This window comes from Marmota flaviventris, chromosome 2, assembly GCF_047511675.1.
Source record: "Marmota flaviventris isolate mMarFla1 chromosome 2, mMarFla1.hap1, whole genome shotgun sequence".
NCBI classification, from domain to species: domain Eukaryota; kingdom Metazoa; phylum Chordata; class Mammalia; order Rodentia; family Sciuridae; genus Marmota; species Marmota flaviventris.
This window is the reverse complement of record NC_092499.1, coordinates 178,537,999-178,555,682: the sequence shown is the minus strand read 5'-3', so window position 1 is coordinate 178,555,682 and position 17,684 is coordinate 178,537,999. Positions and strand designations below refer to the sequence as shown.

General features: G+C 35.8%; 1 protein-coding gene and 1 non-coding gene across 3 annotated transcripts in view; both read right to left on the bottom strand.

The window, feature by feature from the left end:
• Asxl1 (ASXL transcriptional regulator 1) overlaps positions 1-17,684 on the bottom strand; it is a 73,368-nt gene that overhangs the window by 32,681 nt on the left and 23,003 nt on the right. The window lies entirely within an intron of this gene.
• Positions 2,372-2,444, bottom strand: Trnae-cuc (transfer RNA glutamic acid (anticodon CUC)). Its single transcript has one exon. It is a non-coding gene; the product is annotated as a tRNA-Glu (tRNA).

Below are 17,684 nucleotides of genomic sequence, written 5' to 3'. Positions count from 1 at the left end.
AAAAAAAAAAAGAAAAAGAATTATTAGGAATGCAAGGAACCAGGAAAATCTGACCCATAAAGGAAAGGAAAAAAACATATAGAAACAGACTACAAAATGATACAATTAGGGCCAGGAATACAGCTCAGTCAGTAGAGTGCACAAGGCCCTGGATTCAATCCCCAGCTACACACACACAAAAAAAAAATTATACAATTAGTAGAAAATAATGTGAATACAGTTGTTATAACTTTATTTCATGTGTTCAATATTGAGCGTATTAGTAGAGGCATGTAAGAATTAAAAACAAAAAAAACCTTCTAATACCCAAACTAAACTTCAAGAGATTAAAAATATTCAATGTCTGGATGGAATGAACAGCAGTTTTAAATCTGGTATGGCAGCACATGCTTGTAATCCCAGCTATTTGGGAAGCTGGGGCAGGAGGATAAAAAGTTTGAGGTAAGCCTCAGAAACTTAGCAAGACCTTGTCTCAAAATAAAAAATAAAAAGGACAGGGGATGTAACTTAGAAGCAAAAGTCCCCCAGATTCAATAACTAGTAACACAAAAACACTGCAAAGAAAAAGATTAATGAACTTAAGGATGTATCAATAGAAACTTCCCAAAACAAAGCAAGCAAAAAATAGAAAAAATATGAACAGCATATAAGTGAGTTTTGGGACAATTTAAAGCAGCCACATAGACATGTAATTACAGTCTCCAGATGGGGTGGAGTGGAAAAGTATAGGAGAAATATTTCTCATGAGTAACAGCTGAATATTTGCCAAATATGATCCAAGAAGCTTGACATGACAAAACCCAGGTATCAACTGCTGGTGAGCAATGATAAAAAGAAAATCTTAAAATGAACCAGAGAAGCAAAAAAGATACATCACTTACTCAGAATAATTAAAATGATAGATTTTTCACTAGAGATAATGCAACTCAGACCCAATGGAGAAACATTTCTAAAGTACAAGGAAGAAGACTCAACCCAGAATCTGTATCAAGTGAAAATATCTTTCTAAAAAGAAAGGGAAGTACTTTTTCAAACATACAAAACTTAACAATACCATCATCACCAGTAGACCTGCACTGCAATAAACATTAAAGGAAGTTCTCTGACAGAAAAATGATACCAGAAGGGAACCTGGATCTATGCAGCAATGAACAACACTGGAAATGAGAAATATGTGGGCAAACATAAAACACTTTTTTTCTTATTTTTAAAGTCCTTTTAAAGATAATCAGTGAGGCTGGTAGTGTAGCCAGCCCCAGTGATACAGCACTTGCCTAGCATGTACAAGCCCTGGGTTCAATTCTCGGGCCCATAAAAAAAAAAAAAATCACTGTTTAAATAAAAAATAACAATAATGCATTGTGAAGTTTACAATATTCATAGAAGAGATGTGTATGACAAAAATAATGAACTGAGGAGGGGAGAATAAAGTACACTGCTGTAAGATCTTGTAATACAGGTGAAGTAGTGTAACATTAAAGGTAGACTGTGACAAGTTATTTAACTTGTATCCAACACTAAAGCAATCACTAAAACAAGTACAAGCTGATGAACCCAAAACAGAGTTGAAAATGAGACCATAACAAAATCCTCAATCCAGAAAAAAAGGAGAAAAGAAAATAGGAACAAAGAACAGACAAGACAAAAAAAGAAAACTAATGAGGATAGATTTAAACTCTTATAATATCAATATTCAGGGGCTGGGGTTGTAGCTGAGTGGTAGAGCACTTGCCTCGCATGCGTGAGGCCCTGGGTACAGTCCCTAGCACCACGTAAAAATAAACAAATAAAAAAAGAATAATAAAGATACTGTATCCATCTACAACTTAAAAAATAGTTAAAGGCAGAAATTGTTAAATTGGAAAAAACAAGAACCAATTATGTGATGACTGTAAAATCCTCACCTTAAATATAAAGACACAGGTTGTAAGTAAAAACATAATACCAAGCAAACTCTAATTGAATAAAAGCCAGAGGGGCTATGATTAGGAGACAAAATATATTTTGGATAAAATACTATTACCAGAGATGAAGAAGGTTGTTTCAAAATGACAATTCTTGAAGAGGACAATCCTATAATGTACTTTATAAGTGAGTTTCAAAATTCATGAGCAAAAACTGATAACACTGAAAGAATAGACAAATTCACAGTTAAATTTCAACATCCCCTTTGTAATTGATAGAACAGATAGAAAATCTGTAAGAACACAAAAGACCTGAACACTTCCAACCAATAAGCTAATAAACATTTGCAGAACACTCCACCTAACATCAGAATACATATTCAAGTACCCATGGGATATTTATCAAGAACTACCTTATTCTTAGCCATAAAACAATAAATTCTTTTTTTTTTTTTCGGGGGGGGGGGGGGGGGTACTGGGGATTGAACCCAGGGCCTCATACATGAGAGGCAAGCGCTCTACCAACTGAGCTATATCCCCAGCCCCAAACAATAAATTCTAAAGGATTCAAAATATACAATATACATCACGTGGAAATAGAAATCCCTAACAAAAGATCTTTGGATATTCCCCAATAGTAGGAAACAACTAACCACAATTTTAAACACGTTAAAGAAGAAATAAAAACAAAAATTAGATATTTTGAACTGAAGGAAAATTAAAGCACAATATATCAAAATGTCATATGCATTAAAAGTCTTCCTTCCAAAAAAGGAAAGATGGCAAATAAATGACCTTAAGCTTCCATCATGAAACAATGGGAAAGAGAAGGGAGCAAATTAAATCCAAATCAAGGAAAAATTATGAAAGAGCAAAAATCGATGGAACAGAAAACAAATAAAATCAACATCTGGTTTTTGTGAATACAACTAAAATTAACAGACCTTTAGTCAGACTAATCAGATACAAAGACAAACTACCAACATCAGGAAAGCAGTGGAGACAATGACAGTTCCAGATATATTTAGGAATACCCTTATCAATAATTTCAACAATTTAGGTGAAATGGACAAAATCCTTAAAGGACATGGAAGCTCATTTAAGAAGAGAAACTGACAGCTGCAGTGGCAAGCCCTGTAATCCCAGTGACTGAGGAGACTAAAACAAGAAAATTGTGAGTTCAAGGCCAGCTTCAGCAACTTAGAAGCACTCTTGTCTCAAAATCAAGGGCTGGGATGACAGTTCAGAAGTAAAGCATGAAGGAGGGAGAGGAAAAACAGATAATTTAAATAGCTCTATTTTGGGAAAAAAATTGAATTCATAATTAAAGATCTCTAAGCTGAGATGGCTCCACTGATGAATTCCACCAAATTAAGGAACCAATAATATCAATTCTATACAAAGCCTTTCCGAAAATTTAAAAAGAGGAAAAACTTCTCAATTCATTCTACAAGGACACCATTATTATTCTTATATGAAAAGCAGACAAATATATTACCAGAAAATTACAGACTAATATGCCTTATAAACATAGATGCAGAAACTGTTAATAAATTGTTAATATATATTTTTTTCTTTTTTTGTACCAAGGACTGAACTCAGGGGCGCTTGACTACTGAGCCACATCCCCAGCCCTATTTTGTATTTACTTAGAGACAGGGTCTCACAGAGTTGCTTAGCACCTCGCTTTTGCTGAGGCTGACTTTGAACTCCCAATTCTCGCGCCTCAGCCTCCTGAGCTGCTGGGATTACAGGCATGCACCACCACACCCAGCAAATTGTTAATAAATTTTGACAAATCAAATCCAATAATATATAAAAGGACAACAGATCATGACCAAGAGAGCTTTATCCCAGAAATACAATTTAAATATTCAGACTAAAAAAAAAAATCATATATTAGTCCAAGCAGCTATGGAAAAAGCATTTGAAAATTTTTAATATCCAATCCTAACAAAAGTTAAATGTTATAAAGAAATTGATCTGGATGAATGGAATATGAAGTTTTTTGTACTTTTCAGAGTTTGGAATTAATTTCAAATAAATTTTTTTAAATGACAATATATAAAAAGTCATTAGCCCAGTTTCTTGAACAAATTAAAGAGTTCAAAAAATATTAACTATAAAAAAATCACTTAATTCTGGGCTGGGGTTGTAGAGTGCTTGCCTAGCATGTGTGAGGCACTGGGTTCGATTCTCAGCACTGCATATAAATAAAGGTCTATTAACAATTTAAAAAAAAAAATCACCTAACTCAACCTCTCATTTTATAGATGATGAAATCCAAGCCTACCTAGAGGTAGCAGTAATTTATTAAAGTCATACTGTCAGTTAATGACTAACACCCAAATCAGCCAACCATATGCCACCCCCTAACTTGTGACCATCATACATACAATTTCATAATGATAAACTATCTCATTCAAAACAGAACAAAAATGGTACATACATTTCTGGTTCTTATTTTAATTATGCCCTATTATGCCTAAAGAAAAATATCCCCCAAAAGCCACCAACAGGACATTTTGTAAAATCAAAATTTAGGATGAGAAAGGAGGATAAGAAGGTAAGGTCTCACTCAGTCTGAACTGAGAGACTATGTGACAGTCTCTTTATCCCAAGAAAAATATTAGGAGAAATCAAGAAAGATTTTTATATGGGATATATCACCCTGATACTGTCATGGAAAGAGAAAAACAGAATTACTATATACTCTAGTTTATATCAGAAATGTCCCCCAAGGGCACATGCATTACAGGGTTTGGTCCCCAGCTCAGTATTACTAAGGCATGGTAAGAAAAGGTGGGGGCCTCATGGGAGGTTTTAGGCCATCAGTGGCACTTCCTAGAAGGGGACTATGGGATCCTGGTCCCTTACTCTTTTTGCATAAGGGCAAGGAGGTCGGCAATTTTGCTCCACCACATGTTCCCACCAAGATGAGCCAACTCACCACAAACCAAAGTGATAAGGCCAACCAATCCTGGACTGAAAACCTCCAAAATTTTGAACCAAAGCAGACCTCTTCTCTCTATAGGCTCATTAATTCAACTTTGTCACTGTGATGGAAAGCTAAAACACTATGAGAAAAAACTGGCTTGATTAATAGCTGCGTGCATATATGAAAAGAAAAGGAAGTGAAGAAATGAAGAATAATTTGGTTACTGAGAGTGATGGCATAGACAGAAACAGAACATGAGCGGAAGACTGACTTACAGCATTGAGAAAATACAAGATGAATTTGAAACACCAGCAGAATCTTTGAACGGAAATGTCCTATTCAATATGCAGATCTAGTGTTCTTGAATTAGAGACATAGATTTGGGCATCTGCCCATTCAGCCAGCATAGGTGAGAATTAGATCACTATAAGATGGGGAAATCTTTTCTCTATCCTAAGATATATTCAAACTCCTGTGGGAGCAACAGTGAGCCATTGCAGTGATTCTCAAAGGGAGCTCCTTTCTCACAATAACTGCTGATGAGAAAGAACTGTGCTAAAGAACAAGGCAATCAAAGACACTGTGATCCATCAAGTTGCAAAGGATTCATTGATGATATAAACAAATACACCCTTGCAGCCTTACACAGTGCTTTATGGGTAAGTTAAAACAACCTCAGCTATACACAGCTATATCATCCACACCACGAGTCGGATAAAACTCAGAAACTTCTGTTTTAGCGAATTATACCTGTTTTACAAAATATAAGTGTCATAGATCTTCCACTAAATACAAAAGATAGGTGTGGTGACACAGAAAAACACTTGCTTCAAACCCAAGTACATAGAAAAGCAGTGAAAATACAACAAAACTAACCCAAAAGCAAGAAAGGGAAATGCCCTGAGGCTAGAAACAATGAAATTACTCAAAGCCAAATAACTAAAGCCAGATATAAGTACTGCTCCAGACAGGTGTTTTAATGCCTGCCAGTGACTAGGAGAAAAGAAACTGAAAATAAGTTAGATAATATAAGATACCAAAGCCCCCAAAACTGCACAGTTGAATAAAATGAATTTCAACCTCCAATCCATGGAAAATAAATTTACTGTTTGCCAGAAATCAGAGTGAAAAAGTCACCTCTGAAAAAACAAAATTCCCTATCACAGGTATGGGTTCCAGAATCACACTATCCAAATGGTTCAGAAACCCAATGTCAAATTAGCCTATCAGACAAGTGTGGCTCTAAAGAAACCTGCTGGGTTCAGCTGAAATTCAAAACACTCTAGGTATTCCCTAGAGGGATACCTCTACATTATGACTCACAAAAAAAAATGAATCCCACGGGCTGGGGTTGAGGCTTAGTGATAGAGTACTTGCCTAGCGTGTGTGAGGCACTGGGTTCGATTTTCAGCACCACATATATAAATAAATAAGGCCATTGAAAACTAAAAAAAAATAATAATAAATTTAAAAACTAAAAATTTTAAAAATGAATCCCAATGGGCTGGGGCTGTAGCTCAGTGGCAGAGCGCTTGCCTAGCAAGTGTGAGGCACTGGGTTCGATCCTTAGCACCACATAAAATAAATAAAATAAAGGCATTCTGTCCATATACAACTACAAAAAAAAAATGTTTTTTTAAATGAATCCCACTGATGATAAACATTTAAATCACAATTGCAAACTACATAAAGAAATGAACCAACAAAGGTAGAGTGGGCTCACTGCACAAAACAGGCAAACTTAGAGATCTAGGCAGAACAATAAAGAGGTTTTAAAATAACTGTGCTTAAAACATGCAGAAGTTAAAAAAAAATAATAAAAGCCACAACAGAAATAAATAATGGACAATTTTCAAAAATAATCAGAAAATCTAGAAATAAAAAAGTTAGGGTTAGGGCTATAGCTCAGTGACAGCGCTTGCCTACAATGTGTAAGGCAATGGGTTAATCCTTAGCACCACATAAAAATAAGCAAATAAAGACCTATCTACAACAACAACAAAAATTTTTTTAAAAAAGTGATAACCTGGAACGTTCAGTCAAACCTGAGGAGTTAGTAGATTGTATTATTGGTCTGAAAAAAAAAAAAATCGAACAGAATGAAACACAAAAAAGTAAAGGGATGGAAAATATGAAAAGTATAAGAGAGTGAACAGTTGTTCTTAGTGGTACTGAGGACTGAACAGAGGGCCTCCCACAACCTAGGCAAGTGAGTGCTCTACCAATGGGCTACATCCCCAACCCTTTAAAAAAAAAAATTTTTTTTTTTTTTTTTCTAATTTTAAGACTGAGTCTTGTTAAGTTGCCCAAGCTGGCCTGGAACTTTGCAATCCTCATATCTCAGCCTCCCGAGAAGCTGTGCCACCACCCACCACACCTAGGTCAGAAGGAGAAATTTCAAATTTTGTTTTTTCTCCAGTGCTGGGATTGAACCCAGGGCCCTGAGCATGCTAGGCAAAAATTCTACCACCAAGCTACATCTCCAACTCAGAGTGAGAAATTTTAACATGCAAAAATATAAATGTCAAAAGAGGAAACAGGGGGCTGGGTTTTGTGGTTCAGTGTAGAGCACTTGCTTAGCATGTGTGAAGCACTGGGTTCAATCCTCAGCACCACATAAAGCTAATAAACAAAATAAAGGTATTGAGTCTATCTACAACTAAAAATTTAAAGGTGGGGGCAGGAAAGCTATGTTGGCTAAAACTGAAGGCACAAGGGTTCAGACTGCATGGTGACCTACTCAAACATACACTGTAGCAACAATGCACAGTCATTATTAAAAAAAAAATTAAAAGCAACCAAAGAAGAAAAGTTACCATAAAAACTGTTAGCCTACTTCTCAAAAGCAAAAACAGATGTTAGAAAACAAAAGGATGACATCCTTGAATTAAAAAAAAAAAAAAAAACTACCATCAATTAAAAATCACTAAATAGTTGAAATGTCATCACAGCTAAAAAAGTCCCAGACAGCAAAGACAAAATCAAGGCCTTAAGATATTCAAAATACAATGTTACCCACAGAACTTTACTGAAAGAAATTTACAAATGATATTTATTAATATTTGAAAGAAATTCAGCACAGAACACAGGAATGGGATGTAAAAAGCCATGGAAAAGAAAGAAAATTGTAATAACTACTATAAAACTTTTTGGTTAATGCCTAGCTTTGGGAAATTTAAAACTGCAAAAGTAGCTGGGTGCAGTGGCACACCCCTATAACCCCAGTTACTTGGGAGGCTGAGACAGGAGGATCAAGCTCAAGGCCAGCATGGGTAACTTATTGAGACCCTATCTTAAAATAAAATAAAAAGGTCTAGTGATATAACTCAGTAGTAGAGTGTCCCTGGGTTTGATTCCCTGGTGTGCCCCCTCCCTGCCAATACACTTTAATTCATGAATTAAAAATTTCAAAATACTTAGGATTGAAAAAAATATAAAAATCATATATTGATTTAATCCCCAGCACCACAAAATGAAAAATTAAATAATAAATGGTAAAATTTATGGGGTTGTGTCTACCAGTAGGAATACAGGATAAACACAGTCCTTTCCCAATCTAACTGGGGTAAAGAATCAATTTGGGGCTTTTTTCCCAGTTTATCCAAGACCAATATATGGTCCTACTGCACCTGGCTCACTTAAAAAGCCTAAAAAATAGCTCCACTAAGCTAGAACTGCTGATTTCATAGATTGTGCTCTGGCAGTGTCAAATTGCTATAAAAATTTCTAAATATTTATTCCCAATTTCTACACTTATCACAATCAGGAAAGATAGTTCATGAACACTGGCCTATGGATCATATTCTGATGAAGAAAGAACAGTAGTAAACAAAAAATGCTGTACTTTGCCACTATGAACAATCTCTACTTATTGTTATGAAGTGATGTCCTAGATATGTTAAGTTAAAAAGTAAAGTGGGAAATGTGTCTATGATGTCACTCTTAAAAAAAAAAAAAGATACAAATGCTATTTTTTATACTTTTAAAAAGAAAAATAATAAAAAATAAATAAGATTATCCATAAGAAAACTAAATAGGCGAAGGAATTGCATGAGCTGACTTCATTGAATAAACCTCATGTACAATTATAAAGCAAAATTAACATTTATGAAAGCAATGCCTTTTTAAAAAGTAAATGAATCAAGCTGTGCTTCAATAAAATAGATGTATAACCATATTTTTTCTAGTGATTTTAAAGTAAAGTAACTTGTAAAATTCCTAGTGAGATAAACCCTTAGGCTAATAAGAACAAAAACACTTAAGGTAATCACATTGTAGTGATAGTACTAGTATTGATTTTCTAAGATTGTTGTGTATTGCTGGAAAAAGTAAATGAGTAATTATGTGGTCTTGACGGAAACCAGAAGTTCCTCATAGAGAAGAGACATACACACATATAAGACAAAAGAGGTCAAGTAAAATCCCTAGAGTCTAGCCAGACACAGTGGTGCACACCTGTAATCCCAGCTACTTGGTTGGGGGCGTTTGCTGAGGCAGAAAGATGGCAGGTTTGAGGCTAGCCTGGGCAACTTAGTAAGACTCCATCTCAAAGAGCTAAGGATGTAGTTCAGAGGTAGCATGCACAAGGCTCTGGGTATAATCCTCAGTACCTCAAAACAAAAACAAAAACCCTTGGAATTATCAAGGCTGGGTTGTGGCTCAGTGGTAGAATGCTCACCTTGAACATGTGTGGCACTGGGTTCGATCCTCAACATCACATAAAAATAAATAAAGGTATTGTGCCCACCTACAACTAAAATTATAAATTTTTAAAAATATTTTAGCTCTTTATTTTTATCTATTTTTATGTGGTGCTTAGGATCAAACCCAGGGCCTCACACATGCTAGGCAAGCACTCTACCACTGAGCCACAACCCCAACCCCTAAAAATATTTTTTTAAAAAAGAACTGGAATTATCAGTAAGAGTTCATGAAATATTACACACACATGCAGAAATGTTCGTAACAGACTAATAAGTAGTTGCCAAATTTACTCTCCTACTATAAACAACTAAGAAATGGAAAAAAATACATCAAAAAACTGGTTTTTTAAATATATATATATATATTTTTTTTTTTATATATATATATTTTTTTAAGTTGCCGATGGACCCTTATTTTTGTTTATATGTGCTGTGAACCGAACCCAGTGCCTCATATATGCTAGGCAAGAAAGCACTCTACCATAAGCTACAAATCCAGCTCCAAAACAACTGTTTTCAATATTATAAACAGGCAGCAGAAGACTGTGATCCTGAAGAGAAGATAAAGAATTCTACAATTTCCCCAGTTTTCTGCCTGGAGGCACAATCCAGGCTACAAAGAAGAATGGGGCACCACAAGCAGAGCTTAGTGCTTTTCCTGAGCTGAGACAGATACTGAGGCTGACAATTCAAAAGAGGAGAAAGCTATGCAGAAAAGGACCTCCAGAAATCAGCATGAAGTCTCTGTATGTATAAGACCAAACTCTACAAGGCTGGGTAGTGAATGGCCAGAAATTTTCCATAGCAAACAAAAGTCTATGAGACATAAAGCTGAGACCAACAAGAGTGGAGAAACTGAAAATCCAGGACATTTGACAGAGATCCCAGAATGGAAAAACCTTAGAATTACAATTAGCCTATTCTCCAGACCTGCCTTAACAAAACTTAAAAGCAAGAATAAACTAAGCTGGGAACAGTGGCGCATGCCTGTAATACCAATGGCTTGGGAGGAGGCTGAGGCAGGAGGATCGTGAGTTCAAAGCCAGCCTCAGCAATGGCGAGGCGCTAAGCAACTCAGTAAGACCCTATATCTAACAAAATACAAAATTGGGGTGGGGATGTGGCTCAATGGTTGAATGCCCCTGAGTTCAATCTCTGTTACTGCCCCCGCAAAAAGGAATAAACTAATTTATGAGTAAACTGCCAAAATAAAACTCAACAGTCTTGAAAGGAAAATCAATCACAGCACCCAAAAATGTAAAACTCATATTGTTCAGCATCCAAGAAAAACTGGATATGCCAAAATGCCAAGAAAATGTGATTTATAAGCAGGAGAATAATCAGTCAATAGAAACAGACCCAAACATGTCATAGGAGGTATAATTAAAGGACAGAGATTTAAAACAGCTCCTATAAACATACTTGATGATTAAGGATTAAAGGAAAATATAAAGAGAATGCATGGTGTAAAATAAGGAATGAGGAACTTCCAAAGATAAATATGATGCATATAATGAAAACATCAAAAGATGAGATTAACAAAAATTAGACCCTAAAGAAAAAAAGGTAAGGTAAATTTAGAATTGCAACAGAAAATATCCAAAATAAAACACAAGGAAAAATTCAGAACTTAAGGGGAAAAATAAAGTGGGCAAAATGCATGTTACTAGGAATCCAGAATTTTTTTTTCCAAAAAATAATAGCTGAAAATTCAAATTTCAAATCTGAACTACAGATCTAAGAAGCTAACCAAAGTACATGTAAAGCAAATTATCAAACTGCTGAACACAAAATAAATTTTAACCATGGGAAATCTTGAACCCAGGAGACTTAGACCAGGTTGGGCAACACAGACCATTTCTCAAAACAAACTGGGGTTGTGGCTCATTGCACGTGCGTTGCAATTGGCTTGATTCTCAGCACCATATAAATAAATAAATAAATAAATAAAGATCCATTGACAACTAAACAATATTAAAATAATAATAAATAACCACACAAAAAGTGAAACAAAGATAAGCATCACCATAGACTTATCTCAAATTATGCAAACCAGAAGACAAAGAATTAGCACCTTAAAATGTTTGGGGATGGTGGGGATGGATAACCTTTCAACTTAAAATTCTGTTTCTAGTAAAAATATCCTTTAGGGCAAAATAAAGACTTTTCATACTAAGAAAAGCTGAGAGAATATGGCACAACAGACCTGCACTACAAGAAATGTTAAATAAAGTTCTTAAGGAAAATAACAAATGGACACTTCCTAAGGAATGAACACCACCACAAAAGGCAAGTATGTACGTGAAAATAAGACTTCCCTTCTTTTAAAATTTCTTTAAAAAAAAAAAAAAAAAAGTTGGGCTGGGGCTGTAGCTCAGTGTAGAGTGCTTGCCTAGCATGCATGAGGCACTGGGTTCAATCCTTAGCACCACATTAAAAACAAATAAAATAAAGGCATTCTGTCCATCTACAACTATAATTAAAAAAAAAAAAAAGTTCATCAGGGCTTGGTGGCACACACATGTAATCCCAGCTATCCAGGGAGCTAAAGCAGGAGGACTGCAATGTCAAGGCCAGCCTGGCAATTTAGCAAGACCCTATCTCAAAACAAAACAAAAAGGACTGGAAATACAGCTCCATGTTAAATAGACCCTAGGGATTCCATCCTAGCACAGGAAAAGAAAAAGAAATGTTTAAAGCAAAAGCATTGATGATGTTCCATGAAATATATAACCTATGGAAAAGTAAAATGTATATGAAAAGACTAGCATACAGATCAAGAGGGGGTAAACGGAAAACCATTGTAAGGATCTTAAATTTCATATCAATTGCTATTTAATTCTAATAACAATAAAAGGGAATACTAAAAGGATAATTTGATGGTTAACTGAAACATATCAATAATTACATTAGATGTTCATGGTCTAAGCATATCAAATAAAAGGTGGAGGATCATTAGATGACATAGGAAAAAAAAACTAAGATCCAACTAGGCTGAAGCTACAGAAATTTTTTGCTTTTTCTTTTTTAAAGAAATAAATAAAAGGGGGTGATATCTCATGAAAATAAATGGAAGACCAATGGAGGAGAGGAAAAGGATCAAGAGGGAGGGAGGAGAGGGGGGGTATGGGGAAGTACTAGGAAATGAAATCTACCAAAATTATGCTGTGTCCATGTATGAACACACTACAGTGAATTCTGCATACACATGTATATACATAGGATTAAAATAATAATAGAAAGGATATCAGTAGAGTAGAGCAAGTGAATGGGAGAGAAAGGAGAATAGGGGAAAAGAAGGTACTAGGGAATGAGACTGATCAAATTACATACATGTACAAAAATGACATAATAAATTCCAATATTAGGCATATTTATAATGCACCAAGAAAAGCAAAAAAAAAAAAAAAAAAATGCTTTTAAAGTGTGTGGGAGGGTTAGATTGCCTACATCGACACCAAAGTAGATTTTAAAAAATTGCTAGATAGAGGGAAAAAAAAAAAAACTTGAATCTACGATGATAAAGCTACTTTGGAAAATGGTTTGGCTGATTCCTAAAAAATTCAACAGAAATTAACACAAAACCTAGCAATTTCACTCCCTAAGAATAATGAAACTGGGCATCCACACAAAATCTGGCATGCAAATATTCTGAGCAGCATTACTGATAACAGCCAAGAGGAAGAAACAACCAAATTGACCTTCAACTAAGAAATGGGTTAAGTAAAATGTGGTAAAGGGGCTGGGGATGACATATAGCTCAGTTGGTAGAGTGCTTGTCTTGCATACACAAGGCCGTGGGTTCAATCCCCAGCACCAAAAAAAAAAGGTGGTAAACCATCCAATGGGATACCATGGAGCAACACAAAGGAATGAACTGTAAATATAGTGGCAGCATAAATTCAAATCCTTAAACTAAAAAAAGGATGCCAGACTCAAAGTGCCCACATGATGTATCATTCCACTTATGTCACTTTCTTGAAAAGATATAACTGCAGCAACTCAAAAAAAAAAAAAAAAAAAAATCAGTGAGGATGGGGATGGGAAGTGAGGATGACTACAGAAGTAAGTACATGGTGGGACTGCAAATTGGTGCAACCACTCAGGAAAGCAGTACTGGAAATTCTTCAGAAAACTTGGAATGAAACCACCATTTGAACCAGCTATCCCACTTCTCCATTTATACCCAAAGGACTTAAAATCGGCATACTACAGTGATGCAGCCACATCAATTATTTATTTTCTTTGGCAGCAGGGGGGGTGTGGGAATGAACTCAGGGGCACTCAACCACTGAGCAGCATTCCCAGCCCTATTTTTTATTTTATTTACAGAGTCTCACTGAGTAGCTTAGCATCTCGCTGCTGAGACTGGCTTTGAACCTGCGATCCTCCTGTCTCAGTCTCCCCAGCTACTGGGATTACAGGCATTTGCCACCATGCCCACCCACATCAATGTTTATAGCAACTCAATTTACAATAACTAATCTATGTAACCAACACAGGTCCCCTTCAACAGAGGAATGGATAAAGAAAATATGGTCAAATATTCACAATGGAATAATACTCAGCCATAAAGAAGAAAGAAGTTATGGCATTTGCTGGCAAATGGATGGTAATGGAGAGTATTATGCTAAGTGAAATAATAAGACAATCTCAAAAAAACAAAAGGCCAACTATTCTCTCTGATATGCAGATGCTAACACACAACAAGGGATGGGGGAAGATAGCAGCTCTGCCAGACACTGTGGCATACAACTGTAATCTCAGCAGCTTGAGGGGATGAGGCAAGAGGACTGCAAGTTCAAAGCCAGTCTCAACAAAAAGCAAGGCCCTAAGTAACACAGTGAGACCCTACCTCTGAAGAAAATACAAAAAAGGGCGGGGGATGTGGCTCACTGGTTAGTACCTCTGGGATCAATCCCCAGTACCAAAAGAAAAAGAATAATAAAAGTTCATTGGATTAGAGAAAGGAGAATGAAGGGAAAGAAAAATGAGGGGAAGGGATGAGACTAGGAAAGACAGTAGAATGAATTGGACATAACTTTCCTATGTTCACATATGAAAACACAACCAGTGTTACTCCATATCATGTACAGCCCACAAGAATGAGAAGTTATACTCCATGTGGGTATAACATGTCAAAACACACTCTAAGGGCTAGGGTTGTGGCTCAGTGGTACAGCAATTGCCTAGCATGTGTGAGGCAAGGAGTTCAATTCTCAGTACCACAAATAAATTAATAAAATAAAGCTCATTAACATCTAAAAAATATTTTAAAAAGACAAATAAAAACAAAGAATTACATGGACAGATATTTGGGATAATGGAACTACAGGGTGATGGAATTATGATGGTGAGTATTTATCTCTATGTTGGTCAAAACACAAGATTATACACCAAATATGGTGGATTTTACTTTAATAAATGTACAGCTGAATTTTCAAGGGGAAGAAGAAGTATGCTAGCACCATCATTTATCATCCTAATTGCATTCAAGTCATATACAGCATACATTTAAACTGCACTGCTAAAATATCAAATAAGGGGCTGGTGTGTAGCTCAGTGGTAGAGCACTTACCTACCATGAACAAGGCCTTGGGTTCAATTTCCAGAACCATAAGAATAAAAGTTGCATACAATTTTGGGCTGGGGTTATAGCTCAGTTGTTAGAATGCTTGCCTTGCATGCACAAGGCCCTGGGTTCAATCCCTAGCACCGCCAAAAAAAAAAAAAAAATGAAGTTGCATACAATTCTAATTTGGCTAGTAAGGCTTAACTAGCCCAGCCTAAGTTCATTTAAAAATAAATAAATGTCAAAACAAATTTGAACTAAAGTAATCAAATGAGACAAATATATCCCAATAAACATTTCTCAAAAGAATGCAAAAGGTCAACAAACGTGTCAAAAAAATTTTTTTAACAACATTAGCAATTAGGGAAATGCAAAGCAAAACTACACAAAGATCTCATCTCACACAAGTCAGAATGGCAGTCATCAAGAATAGGACAATAATAAATGCTGGAGAAGATGTGCACACTGCTGGTAGGATTGTAAACAAAACCAATAAGGAAATCAGTATGGAGGCTTCTCGAAAGACTAGGCATGGTGCGGGCTGGGGTTGTGGCTTAGTGATGGAGCACTTGCCTAGCATGTGTGACGCACTGGGTTCAATTATCAGCATCACATATAAACAAAGAAAATAAAGGTCCATCAACAACTAAAAAAATATATTTGGGGGGGCGGAAAAAGAGATCAGATATGGAACCACCATTTGACCCATCTGTGCAGCACAATTCACAATAGCTAAATTATGGAACCAGCCTGGGTACTTACGATAAAGATGAATAGATAAAGAAAATGTGGTATATATGCACAAAGGAGTTTTATTCATCTATAAAGAAAAATGAAATAATGTAATTTGCAGGAAAATGGATGGAACTTGAGAACATTATGTTAAGCAAAATAAGCCAAGGCTTATTATGTTCTCTTTCACATGTGAAAGCTAGAGAAGAAAAAGAAAGGCAGCGAAAATCAAAGAAGAGAGATTAGTGGAACAGAGGAAAGGGCCCAGGGGAAGGAAAGGGGGAAATACTGGGGAATGATATTGGCCAAATCACATTGTTATACCGTGTATGTGTACAAATATATAACAAATAATTCCACCATTATTTATAGCTGTAATGCATCAATTAAAAAATGGAGGGAAATACAACCAGAGACATGAAAAATTGTGCTCTATATGTGTAATATGAATTGAACTGCATTCTGCTGTCATATGTAATAAATTAGAATAAGTAAATTTTTTTAAAAAAAAGAAAGGAAGAATCAAATTGATTTAAAAAACTCATAGGCAGTAAACTTATACACTAAAAAGAATGAATTTTTCAGTATATAAACTGTGGCAACTTAAAAAAGGGAAAAAACAAGATAACTATTTTACACCCTCCATACTCAGTATATGAAACAACAGAATTCTCATATACTACTAATAAGAGTATAAATCTATACAATCATTTAGAAAACAAGCTGGACTACAGAGTAGTGACAATCAGGGCAAAAACTACTTCTCAGTCCCATTCCCAGCAACATACACCCCCTGGAGAAGTTAATGAATGCACCAGAAGACAAGCACTCAATGCAGCACTGTCAGTTATATCAAGAACCAGAAACAGGGGCTGGGGTTGTGGCTCAGTGGTAGAGCACTTGCCTAGCACATGTGAGGCAGGGGTTCAATCCTCAGCACCACATAAAAATAAATAAAATAAAGGTATTATGTACAACTACAATTAAAACAATATTAAAAAAAAGGGGGGGGCTGGGGATGTGGCTCAAGTAGTAGCGCGCTCACCTGGCATGGGTGAGGCACTGGGTTCTATCCTCAGCACCACATAAAAATAAAGATATTGTGTCCACCTAAAGCTAAAAAATAAATATTAAAAAAAAAAGAACCAGAAACAACCAAATGCACTAAATGTAAAAAGGACATGCCATGAAATCACACAAGACAGCACACACCCCAAAGTATGATGTATTTCATTAAATAATATTTTTTAAAGCACACCATGTGGATATGGAGGGGACAGGGTACACTTTGAGCAAAGACTTGAAAGAGGTTTGGAATTAAGTCATGCAGGTAAGGTATTTGAGAGAAAGGCATTTCATATGAAACAGCAATGGCAAAATCCCTGAGAGGAATAGTTACTAGCATGCACAAAGATCACTAAAAGGCCAGGGCATTTAAAGAACTGAATGAACCAGGGGAAGAGAGCGAGGTCAAAGGGGCTGGGAGACAGATGAAATAATGGCATTGCAAGCCACTCTATGGATGCTGGTGGAGGGGTTTGAGTAGTGACATGATCTGAATGACAGTATTTGAAGAGAGTGTCAAGAAAGAAACCAAGAAGACTACAGTAATTTAGGAAACAGATTATAGTGGCTTAAAATAGTATAGTGTCAGAGAGAGTAGGTTGATGGTACCAAGGTTTCTGATCTAAGCAACTTAAACTGGAGTTTGGAGTCTAGTACTCCCATGCTTTATGCATGTAATAAGTTTTGTGTGTTCTTTTACTTTCCTTAGGGGGGAAAAAAAAGGTGGAGTTCCCATTTATTTATATAAGCAAAACAAGAAAACATTTAGG